Genomic DNA, 13,319 nt, shown 5'->3' with positions numbered 1-13,319 from the left:
GCGTACATGTTTGCGATGCACGTGGGATATCATGAATATACACAATGTAATTATAGTGTACATATAAGGAAGTAGTAACACTACAATTCGACATGTTGTTAGTATATGTTTTAATTATTCGTACTATTTAAACAATCACGTGTCTTAAAAAAAGCAATGGTTCAGGCAGATCATCATTGCACTTCACATTTAATGAGTTAGCTATTCATGTTTTGATAAAAAAAAGATGAGGATATTTTTTTGAGAACAAAAGATGAGGATATTTTACTTCTTCGTTTACTTTTTTAAACGCTTAACGTTGGCATTCTTTTTTTCTTTTTCTTTTTATAAATTATATAAATAAATAAACAAATTTAAAAATTGTGCAATAAAGAACTCGAATTTAAAATTTCAAATCTTGAACATTAACTTCCTACTGCTTAATCAATATACGTACACTCGCATTCCTCTTTTGTAGCATGCATGTAGGCCAATAAAATAACTTCAAACTTTGTTTGGCATCATTAGGGTTGGAAAAATATACCGAAAACTCGGTATACCGGTCATACCGTACCGTAAAATACCGTAAAATACCGAATTTAAGGTATACCGATTTTTTTGGTAAGGTATGATACCGTACCGAAGATTTACGGTAAGGTAAAGGTATGGATTTTTCAGATACCGGGGTATACCGGTGTATACCGATACCGCGGTATATACTGAAAAAATCAATAAATACCGTATTAAAGGTATATACCGGAACATAGTATGATACCGTATTACTGGTATACCGAATATTACTGTATATACCGGTGATGCGGTATCATACCTTATTCCGATATACCTTAATATTCAATATATACCGGTAATAAGGTACAATACCTTATTCTGATATACCGCAGTTGTCCGTATATATTGGTATACCAAAAATCGCGGTATATATCGTATCAAAATCTATAGTTTTAAAATATATAATATATATTTTTATGTTTATATTTTTAAAAGTATTTATAAATTTTATAAAATGATGTATATAATCTATATTATGTGAATATATACAATTGTACATGAATTTATAAATATCATCAAATGATACAAAAACAAATAAAATACAGTATATAGTATAAGTGATACAATAAAATAAAATTGTTTATTTTGATATTATAGTATAGTTATAATATATAACTAAAATTATTGTTTTACAATAGATTATACATCTAACTTATAATAGTTACATATATAATAGCATAGTTATAAGATTAGTATTATATTATTAATAATATTATGTCTAACATATAAATTATATGTAACTTATAACATCTATATAATTTACTATATATTACATGAATGCATACAAGTATGCGAATATAAATATCATCAAATGATATAAAAGTGAATAAAATATAATATAGTATGTAAGTTATATCAATATACTGTGTTATGATATCAATATAAATAATTTATACTATATTAAATTATATAACTTACATACTATATTATATTTTATTCACTTTTATATCATTTGATGATATTTATATTCTCATACTTGTATGCATTCATGTAATATATAGTAAATTATATAGATGTTATAAGTTACATATAGTTTATGATTTAATATAATTGAATTATTTATATTGATATTGTAACACAATTATAATATAATATTTGAATTTGCTTTTGTTGAAGTTTAATTGATGAGACTTGAGATGTAGACAATGTTAATTTTGTTATTTTGTGTAGTATATGAATAATTTTCTTAAACAAATTACATCTAACTTACAACATTAATACAATTATTATATAATATATGAACATGTAAGTACGAGATTATAGGTATCTTATAATTATATGATAGTGTTGTTTATATTAATATATATATATATATATATATATATATATATATATATAATAACATAGTTTTATTATCATAATCATGTGACGTGAGTTACATAGTTATATTGTATAGTATATATAATTAAGATTATTTTTCTAAACTAAATTATACCCAACTTATAACATAAATATAATTTATTATATAATTTATGAATATATAAGTATGAGACTATAAATATGATAAAATTATATACTTCTATGAGTTATACAATTTGATATAACTATTATGTCATTATTATATTTGTTAAATATTATTCATTATCTAAACATGATGAACAGGGGCCAATTTTGACTCTCGTATGAACAGGGGCCAGCAGAGAGGCTCTCGCATCTTGTAGTGACCCGCTCTTTTATATATTTTAAATCTAGTAATGAGTGTTTATTTTTGTTCATCAGTGAATGAAAACGGTTTTTATCCTAATATGAATTCAGCTTATGATCCTGAATTTATATTGTTAAAGCAGTTAATGATATTATTTCAGAGTTATAACTGACTTAGCAAAGTCACGTTATTTATTTAAGCAAGATGAAATTAGATTTTATCTTTATTCAAGTCGTGATTTATTTCTGACTCGTGAGTTAATTAAATCTGCGGATTTAATTTAAATATTAGAACAACAAACGAATTAAATCTACGGATTTAATTTAGATTCATTTTATAATTTATCGATTTAAGCGAGAAATCACATGTCGAAATACGAGATTTATTTAAATAAACAGTATCAAGCATATACGAGCACACGATCCATCTTACAGTTACAGAATCACCGAGACAGAGAAAATACATCAATAATTCTCCTCTACATTTTTTTTTCCTTTCTTTTTCTTCTCTTTTTCTTTCCATTAATTTTGTTCCCCACTCCATTTTACCACTAAATCTACTTTTTGACTTTCACCACCATTTTCCCCACCACTTTCACCACCAACTCAATTATGCAACAACACATATTGTTCCAGCCATCAAGTCTTTTCTTCCCTCACCAAAACGTGTAGAAGAAGTTGAGAAAGGGAGAGAGAGTTTCCTCCAACTCCAAATTGTAACTTGAAGAGGTATATACTAAGCTTCTTTATTTTGAATTCAGTTGCATATCATCCAAACGGTTCCCAAAAATTCTCAAATTAATTTTGCATCATATTTCATACATTTTCTATATTTTGGTAAAATTTCAGAATATTTAGAGCTCGCATGATTTATTTATGAATTTGTAAACATCACTGCCCATCTGGAATACATTTTTGGTAAATAATCTTTGGGAGATCATAAGTAAAGTTTCAATCGGTGAAAACCTTTGAAACTTGAATATGTCACTCTAGACTCCCGTATCTTTCTTTTGACATCGGCCTCACCATTTTTGAGTAAGGGAAACAACCGGTATAAATTCTTGAAATCTAGTTCTTATTCCATGTACCATCCAGTAGATTTTACAAACCTACGACTTTGAGGTGGAAAAGGCCGACTTAAATATTTGATTCTCAAGGCTATCTTTCTACTGAATATTCACTGACATGTTGGGAACTTACTTGTTCAGTTTTAGAATTTTTGGTGAAGCTTAAAGTGGTTTTTCCGATTTATGTTCTGAATCTGCCAAACTTGAACTCTTTTTGTGCACTGAACTTTAGATAGTCATATCTTCTAAACCATGAAGGTTCTTAGAGTAAATCCAACTGGAGAGTGTTATGATCTCTCCCTAGTTTCCAGATTGACCTTTGGGGTTCCCAGTGGAGTTTTGTAAAGGGAGATATGAATTTTTAAAGAAAGCCCACTGACTTGGTTGTAATCTGGAAATATGAAATTTACAGATTTTTGCTTGTTAAATACCCATCTTTGAGAGGGCATATCTTGCTCGTTTGAATTGTTTTTCATTCGATTCAAATTGGAGAATGATCCTTGAAATGTCTAGTTTCCAGAATGTCTTTTGGAGCCTCATTTGGAGATCCGAGGTAGATTTGGTGTCTGTTGTAAAACAACCCCTTAAGAGCTCAAGTTGTTGAATTATTCTCTATGTATCAAAGTTTATTTTAAAGGATGTTTCGTGAAAGATTTAGTATATGTGCGTAACAAGTTTGGGACTATTTATTTTAAATGAGTTCCGTTCTTTATTTAAATTAGGATGGACTTTTAATGAATATTTTTGGGATTAAACTATTATTTCTTGATTTATATAAATTATTTTTAAGGACTTATAAATATGAATTTCGTAGGCCTACTGACCTACTGTGATCGACGGTTTGTCGATGTCTAACAGCTTTGAAAATTTTATAGCAAGTCCCTACATGAGTCTTGAGTACCCTGGTAAAATTTCAAGCCATTCCAACTTCGTATGATACTTCTTTAAAATGCAAAACCTAAACTGCACATTACTACTGAGAATTTCAGAGAACAGAGAAAAGAGTCATTTATTTCAGTAGCTTCCTGGGTGATCTAGATTTCCAAATTTTTATGGTATTAACCTTATTGTGTTATTTAGATATCCACCAAAGTTGAGCCCAGTTTGACAACGTTTACTATTTTTCAAAAATACAAGTTTTCTATTGTTCAAAACTGCCGAACATGGTAGATCGTGGTAAAAACGTCATATCTCTCAAACCACTTGGAGTTTTCGACTCTATTTTTTTTATATGAAACTAGACTCGAAGATCTTTCTTTCGGTATGAGTCTCGAGTCCAGGAGATGTCGGAGTCAGAACAGATTAAATTTTGAAGTTGAGTCAGTGTAAAAGCAGAGCATGTTTTGATGATGTTTGATTGTGATTCTTATGTGCCTTATGTTGAGCCTTTTTATTTTATTTTATTTTTTTTTAATTTTATAACATTACTTGTTCTTATTTATTAAGCCCGATTAATTATGAGATTATAAAGCGAATAAGTTGAAGTATTTATTTTCTATTGACTACGAGGAACGGGGTTTATTTAATTGACGGATTAGAACACCCGATGAGAACGGATTGATTATGATAATCTATCCGACCTCATGTGACGAGCCTTATTTAAATTATTTTATTTCGACAATTAGGATTTATAATGGAATTTCCCAGATTATTATCTCAGAATAATAATTATCGGAATATGAGTCATGCATAGTTAAATTACGCATTCTCATTAATTGAGGATTTTATTCGAGCAGTATCTTATTTATATTCTCGTAATAAAGGTCAAACACGAGATTAATAATCAGTCAAGGAGCTACTGTACCACAGAAAATTTCTATCAGGTGGGCATTACTTTCATATATATCAAATGAGTTTAAATGTTACGTTCAAGCAAGTTATTTCGTGACTAAATTAATTGAAGTTATTTCAAATATTGTCTTGCCATAAAATGTTTAAATTTCAGTATGATATCTATCTGATGTGACTTTAATCATGTAATCGAATTCGGGTCTTGAGCAGTTGATAGCTATCCTGCCAGGGCTAGTGTACACCAGTGACCGTGAGTCATCTAGCGGGTTGGCCGGTCAAGTGACCGTGAGAGGTGGCCACCTCTCCGGCACAAAGTTCCAGATATGATAGATTACAAGAGAACTTAGTCTGCAGACGAACTTTAAGAATCACAAATGAATTTAGTAAGCTTGGGCCTTTTAGCGAAAAACTCCCTTGCTGTACTGTTTATGATGGCATGACAATTTACAGTTTTGAAGCATGTATTTTTATAATTAGGCATACGTGTCCACTGAGTACTTTTGTACTCAAGCCCTGCATATATTTCTAAATGTGCAGGTTGAGCAGCTGCCGATGGTGATGAAGTGACGAGCGGGATTCTTTTGTCTTATTATGTATTAATGAACTCTAGGGTTACATGTCTTCATACATGTAATCAGAACCTTATTCCGCTGCGTACTCAGAAGTTTTATGTTATTTTGGATAAGTCGGAGTTATCCGAACTTGTTAGTTATTTGAGTCTATACGACAAAAACTCTGTTATATTATAGATATCCATGTTGTTAACAATGATGAAATACGATCCTTTCTTGTTTGATTATTCCCTTTCTACCCCGCTTCTAATCTCCCTCCATTAGCCACGATTTCCCGGCTTAATTATCCTTAATTAGGATCGGTCGTGACAGAGTGGTATCAGAGCAGTTTATTTGCTCTGAACCCTAGAGTTAACCAATTTTTCTAGTATGATCACTAGTATGAAAGAGTCAGTCGACAAAAGCTCAGCACTTCATCACATCGTCATGCTCAGCAAGAAAGAATGTGGTAATGATTTTAAAACATTGAGAAGTTCACGTTTTATATGAATGTACTGATGCTTACATTCAAGTTTATGCATTATTGATTGATTAGATATCTCAATGAACTTAGATGCGTTAAGAATGCATGATCACTGTTACGAAAAGAACAATAGAAGCTAGGAACTCAGTCATATTTCACTATAGCCATGGTGAAGAGCTAAGAAAGAGGAAGAGAATCCAATGAAAGCAGTGCAAGCAGAGTGCCACGCACGAATCACTGAAGCAGGCATAGTTCTTCATTCAGGGTGTTCACGCAAGACGGAGCACCTAATCGACTATTGCCTTCGATGATAGTTTAAGTACAATATTGCTTATAAGTGATGAGTGCAACTGATGTAATCAGTTAGCTAATCCCTAATAAGCTGAGACTCGCTTCTAGCCTCGATTATCACTAGCTATGGCTTGAGGATAACCTTCATGATTCATGTATGAACTTCAGAGTTAGACTTACGAGGGGTCAAAATGCTTTGTATATGATGTTATAATATTACGATTAAAGCTATCAGCTTATAGTTTCAGATATTCGGAACCATTCTACTTACAGTACCTATCGCAATAGATAAGGACATGACTGAGAATCCCTATTGATTACGATCACCTACTACGAATTGGAAAGACGAGATGTGATATGGGTACTAGCAGTTATCAACCATTATGATTGATCATAAAAGTTTACGCAAGTGTATAAGACGAGAGAAGTTCTCGAAGATGGTTTAGAGTTTAATAATAGCTAGAAGCGCCGACAGTGGATCAATGCTGGAACAAATGAATTAAGATTCTAATTAGACCCTAAGGATATACTCCAGATAAGTATATATACCTTAACCTATCGAGGACATCGTCTCAGTTAGAACGTCATGGATTATGCATTTAGTCTGGTAGCCGTAATGAGAGCATTGACTAAGGTCATTCCATGACTTAGTATTACACATGGAGACACATACCCTATAAGGTGCTCAGATGAGCAAAAGCTATTTCCTTATTGAATGTGTGATGATTCAGAAGGTCTTTTGCAATAACACGGAAGAGTGCTTCAAATTATATGGTTGCATTTCAAGCGCTATGTGAAGGAACACTAAGTACTAGAAGTATTACATTAAGATCATATAGAGGAACATTATTGAGTAAGGTCGAGCCTACCTTATTTCGCCTATAGAAAATGTTTAAGGATTGCATTAAACTAGGAGGCAGACTCCAAGTTTGAGAAGCTCTAGAATATTCTCAAGGACATGTTCAAGATATTAAGAAGAAAGTGGTGATTTTAGACCAAATATACCTTTTGCAGCCAAGGAACAAGAATTGCCAAGTTCGGAAAAGTATTTCCGAATGACTGAGAAGTAGTTGTGTCGGACCTGGCCAGTCCACATGGCCAAAATCTCAGTAGTCGTCATATATGGGTCTTTAAACCTATATATTTTAAACCTTCATCTGAAAAGCCAAACGGGTTCAGACTATTAGGTCATTTCGTTTCGACCTTTCAGTCAATTCATTTCTACCCTATAGTTATTCATTTTCAATTGTTTGGCAAATTATTGAAACACTTTGCCTAATTGCCATTTGTTATTTGAATCATTGCGATCTACTAGTTGTTGGTAGATTTTCTGTGACCCAAGGACAAACAGATACTTATCTGATTAAATCAGTCAAACACATATGCTTCAACCCAAGGGTCAAGCACGTAATGCATACAGACAATCTCTTGTGCATTTAGTAGGACCTTATTTGTGTATTTCAAAAACGATGATCATTTCGATGCTTTTGTATGCCCCTATGTTGGCTTAGTTATTTTGACTAGTATTAGTACGGAAACGCTGGTTAATAGGGCATTTTGGAACTGAGATCTTTCATGATGAATTTGCAAGATAGCCAGTTCATCATGTATAATGCTTGAATAGATCACCATATTTAGATTCAAATGTTGATGAAATAGTCCTCATTGATACTAATTTCCCATGTCTATGTAGCGACCCTATCAGTCTTTCGCGGCAAGTCGAACCGCTATGTTTTATTTATATGTTCGCTTAAGTTTTAGCAGGAGCAGAACTCGATGAGTTAAGGAGTAACTATAGAAACGATAGTATGTCCTTATTGCATTTTAATGCGCTGATAACTTGTGTTTTTACTCATTAGAATGCCACCAAGACGAGGGCGTCCGAGAGGAGGGGGAAGGATTCCCCGTAATGATGAGAGAGGCCCAGAAGCAGGGCCAGAACCTGAATTAGTTCAACCACCTGTTCAGCCAGAACGGCGGATTGAGGAATTATTCTTGCGACAGAACCCACCTACCTTCAACGGGACAGGAGACCCGGCAGAAGCTGAGACTTGGGTTCGCGCTATTGAACGTATTTTCAACTTCCTGCGTTGCACCGACCAAGAACGCCTGACTTGTATGTCATTTCAGTTGACTGGGTCAGCTGATTTCTGGTGGGAAGCAAGGATGAAAACGATGACAGCAGAGCAGTTAGAAAACCTGACTTGGGAACAATTCAAAGCCGGTATATATGACAAGTATATACCCAAGAGCTACCGCAAGAAAAAGGAGGCTGAATTTTACAATCTGAAACAAGGAAAGATGTCGGTAACTCAATACGACAGGATGTTCTGCGATATGTCTAGATATGCGCCGGAACAAGTTGACACAGATGAGAAGATGGCTGAAAAGTTTTGTGCCGGTCTGAGGCACGAGATTAGGATGGCTTTGGCAAGCCACGGAGGATTGTCTTACACTGAGTCGCTCAGCCGAGCGTTAGACATTGAGGCAGCCATGCCAGGAGAAAGACTTGCAATTATACCTGCGCCAGCACCTCCACATGATCAAAATCATAATCAGAATTTCAAAGGAAAGAGGAGATGGGACAACAGTAACCCGAACCAAGGCGAGAAGAGGCCATGGCAGGGACGGGTCTTCCAGTCACAAGGTTATGGAAGCCAGGGCGCACCGAAACAGATGGGAAATAACCAACAAAGAGCCCCACATTGTCCCAAATGTAACAAAAGTCATATGGGAATTTGTAAGGCCGGCAGTGATAGTTGCTATATCTGCAACCAGAAGGGGCACTATGCAAATCGGTGCCCGAATAAGCAACATGGAATGAGTTTAAGGCCAAACCCACCTATCCAGGCTCCGCATCTGCGAGCAATCCAAGCTCTGCCCCAACCATACCCAAGGCAGCAACCACAGTATCAGCAGCCACAGCAGCACCAACAGCTACAGTACCAACCACAACCTCAACAACCGTATCAGCAACAGGCCCGCCAACAACATCAGCGACAACAGAAACAACATGAAAAGCCTCGTCAAGCTAGAGTCTATGCTATGAGGCAGAAACAGCCCGAGAACAACCAGGGAAACCTGGCAGGTATGGGCATGCTACTCAATACTCCTGTTGTACTTCTATTTGATACGGGCGCATCGCATACTTTCATTTCAAGTACATGTGTTGACACATTAAAATTTAAAATGGAAAGAGCTGACCAGAAGTTGAGTATATCATCACCTATAGGAGGGATGAAGACAGTAGATCATGTGTGCTTGAACCTAGAACTGAACATAGGGTCACTCAAGATTGTAGTGAACAACTCCTATGTTATACCGATGGGAGATGTGGACATAATCCTAGGAATGGACTGGCTAGTCGAGAACTATGCCACCATCCTTTGTAACGAAAGACGGATATCGTTTCGACCCCCAGGAAGGGAGCCGTCACATTTCCACAGAATTAGTATGGGAAGAAGAAAAATGATCATCTCCGCCCTGCAAGCAACGAAAATGATGAAGAAGGGATACCCAGCTTACCTCGTATACTTGCACGGAGAATTGGGTACTGAAAAGAGTATAGAAGATGTAGAAATTGTACGGGACTTTTCAGATGTATTTCCAGAGATTCTGCCAGGACCACCACCGGACAGACCAATTGAGTTTACCATTGATTTGGAGCCCGGGGCAGCTCCCATTTCGAAGGCACCATACCGAATGGCTCCTAAAGAGTTGGAAGAACTCAAGATACAACTGCAAGAACTTTTAGAACTTGGATTCATTAGGCCAAGTGTATCACCTTGGGGTGCACCCGTACTTTTTGTGAAGAAAAAGGATGGCACATTGCGAATGTGTATAGACTATAGAGAACTGAACAAAGTGACACTGAAGAACAAATATCCTTTACCAAGGATAGATGACCTCTTCGACCAGCTCAAGGGAGCAAGCGTGTTCTCGAAGATTGATTTGCGATCTGGTTATCACCAGCTGAAGATTCGACCAGAAGACGTACCTAAGACGGCATTTCGAACTAGGTATGGCCACTACGAATTTGTAGTTGTGCCATTCGGGCTAACCAATGCGCCAGCTGTGTTCATGGACCTCATGAATCGAGTGTTTCATCCATACTTAGACAAATTTGTCTTGGTGTTTATAGATGACATCCTGATCTACTCGAAGAACGAGAAAGACCATGAGGAACATCTGAGAATTGTCCTAGAAACGTTGAGGACGGAGCGCCTTTATGCCAAATTCAGCAAGTGTGAGTTTTGGCTCAGCGAAGTCACGTTTTTAGGACATATTGTATCATCAGAAGGGATTAAAGTGGACCCTGAAAAAGTGCAAGCGGTGCGTGAATGGAGATCGTCTACTAACCCTAATGAGATAAGAAGTTTCTTAGGATTGGCAGGTTACTATCGGAGGTTTATGGAAGGATTTTCCAAAATTGTAAGGCCAATGACGCAACTACTCAGGAAGGGAATAAAATTTTCTTGGACAGAGGAGTGCGAGAAGAGCTTCCAAGAACTCAAGGAAAAGTTGACTACGGCACCAGTGTTAGCCGTCCCAACAGCTGATAAGGAATACGTGATCTACACAGACGAGTCCAAAAATGGACTTGGTTGCGTGCTGATGCAAGAAGGAAGAGTGATAGCATATGCGTCACGATAGCTTAGGCCACATTAACTGAATTACCCGACTCATGATCTGGAGTTAGCTGCAGTGGTGCATGCGCTGAAGATTTGGAGACACCACCTATATGGAGTTAGGTGTGAAATATTCACAGACCACAAAAGTCTGAAATACTTTTTCGAGCAAAAGGACCTTAATATGAGACAAAGGAGATGGCTCGAACTAGTGAAAGATTATGACTGTGGTATTAACTACCACCCAGGCAAGGCCAACGTAGTGGCTGATGCATTGAGTCGTAAGACTCAATCTAAATTGGGAGCTCTCATCACTCGAGAGACGGTGCTCATAAGGAAATTTAGCAAAATGAGCATAGAAGTGGTTAAACCACCAGGGACGATAGCAAGCGTTGTGGCAACGGTACCTAACTTGAGGAAGACGATCGTAGAAGCACAAAGAAAAGACGGGAAGATGGAAAAACTACGGGAAACAGTAAGGAAAGGAGGCGTCAAGAATTATCAAGAAGCATCAGATAATGCTATCCTCTTTGAGGGAAGGATATGCATCCCCCACGATGATGAGCTTAAGGATAAAATCATGAGTGAGGCTCACGATACCCTTATACTGCCCACCCAGGGAGTACTAAGATGTATCAGGACCTAAAGAAACACTTTTAGTGGGAAGGCATGAAGAGAGACATAGCGTCATTTGTGGAGAAATGCCTGGCATGCCAACAGGTGAAGGCCTTACACCAAAGGCCATATGGAAAACTACAATCGTTGGAAATTCCAGAATGGAAGTGGGAGCACATCGCAATGGATTTTGTGACCAGTTTGCCCAAAACAAAGAGAGGAAACACTGCCATTTGGGTAATAGTGGATCGACTCACAAAATGTGCTCATTTTATACCAATACCGATCACACACGGGTCAGACAAGCTAGCTCAGTTGTATGTTCGAGAGATTGTACGCTTACACGGTGTACCCGTGTCAATCACATCAGATCGAGACTCGAAGTTCACATCTAGATTTTGGATGAGCTTACAGAAGGAGTTAGGCACGAGGCTAAATTTCAGCACCGCCTTCCACCCGCAGACAGATGGGCAGTCTGAAAGGACAATTCAGACCCTTGAAGATATGTTGAGAACAGTGGTGTTAGACAGAGGTGGAAGTTGGGAAGCAGTGCTGCCGTTGATTGAATTTGCCTATAATAACAGTTACCATGCAACTATCGATATGGCACCATATGAGGCATTATATGGAAGAAAATGTAGATCACCGCTTTATTGGGATGAAGTGGGTGAGAGAAAAGTTTTAGGACCAGACATGGTCAATGAGATGGTTGAGATAGTCCGCCAGATCAGAGGGCGAATAAAAGAGGCACAAGATAGACAGAAATCTTACGCTGATGCACGTCGAACTGAGTTATGTTTTGAAATAGGAGACAAGGTCTTCCTAAAGGTATCTCCTACCAAGGGGATAACTAGGTTTGGTGTCAAGGGAAAACTTAGGCCCCGATTCGTAGGACCTTATGAGATTTTGGAGAGAATAGGCCCAGTAGCCTATAGGTTGGCGTTACCGCCAAGCTTTGGAAACGTTCACAATGTTTTCCACGTATCACAACTCAGGAAATACGTTTTCGATCCAAAGCACATAATCCACCAAGAAGAGATGATCCTTTGTCCAGACTTGAGCTATGAAGAAAGACCAGAGGCCATTCTAGATCGAAAAGTACAACAACTCAGGAATAAGGCAATCACATCAGTGAAAGTCTTATGGAGACACCACGGACAAGAGGAAGCCACGTGGGAGCTTGAAGACAAAATGAAGGAGAAATACCCCGAACTATTTTAGAAGAAATATGCAAATTTCGGGACGAAATTTTTGTTAAGAGGGGTAGTATGTAGTGACCCGCTCTTTTATATATTTTAAATCTAGTAATGAGTGTTTATTTTTGTTCATCAGTGAATGAAAACGGTTTTTATCCTAATATGAATTCAGCTTATGATCCTGAATTTATATTGTTAAAGCAGTTAATGATATTATTTCAGAGTTATAACTGACTTAGCAAAGTCACGTTATTTATTTAAGCAAGATGAAATTAGATTTTATCTTTATTCAAGTCGTGATTTATTTCTGACTCGTGAGTTAATTAAATCTGCGGATTTAATTTAAATATTAGAACAACAAACGAATTAAATCTACGGATTTAATTTAGATTCATTTTATAATTTATCGATTTAAGCGAGAAATCACATGTCGAAATACGAGATTTATTTAAATAAACAGTATCAAGCATATACGAGCACACGATCCATCTTACAGTTACAGA

The 13,319-nt window shown here is 36.4% G+C and overlaps 1 long non-coding RNA gene across 1 annotated transcript; it reads left to right on the top strand.

Moving 5' to 3' along the window:
- Positions 1 to 2,220: 2,220 nt before the first annotated feature.
- On the top strand, positions 2,221 to 5,850 carry LOC131010830 (uncharacterized). Its single transcript, XR_009096673.1, has 2 exons — positions 2,221 to 2,922; positions 5,589 to 5,850. It is a non-coding gene; the product is annotated as an uncharacterized LOC131010830 (long non-coding RNA).
- The last annotated feature ends 7,469 nt before the right edge of the window (positions 5,851 to 13,319 follow it).

The sequence above is a fragment of the Salvia miltiorrhiza genome, chromosome 2 (genome assembly GCF_028751815.1).
Source record: "Salvia miltiorrhiza cultivar Shanhuang (shh) chromosome 2, IMPLAD_Smil_shh, whole genome shotgun sequence".
Lineage (NCBI taxonomy): Eukaryota > Viridiplantae > Streptophyta > Magnoliopsida > Lamiales > Lamiaceae > Salvia > Salvia miltiorrhiza.
Note: the sequence above shows the minus strand (reverse complement) of the source record. Positions and strands in the feature narration are given on the sequence as shown.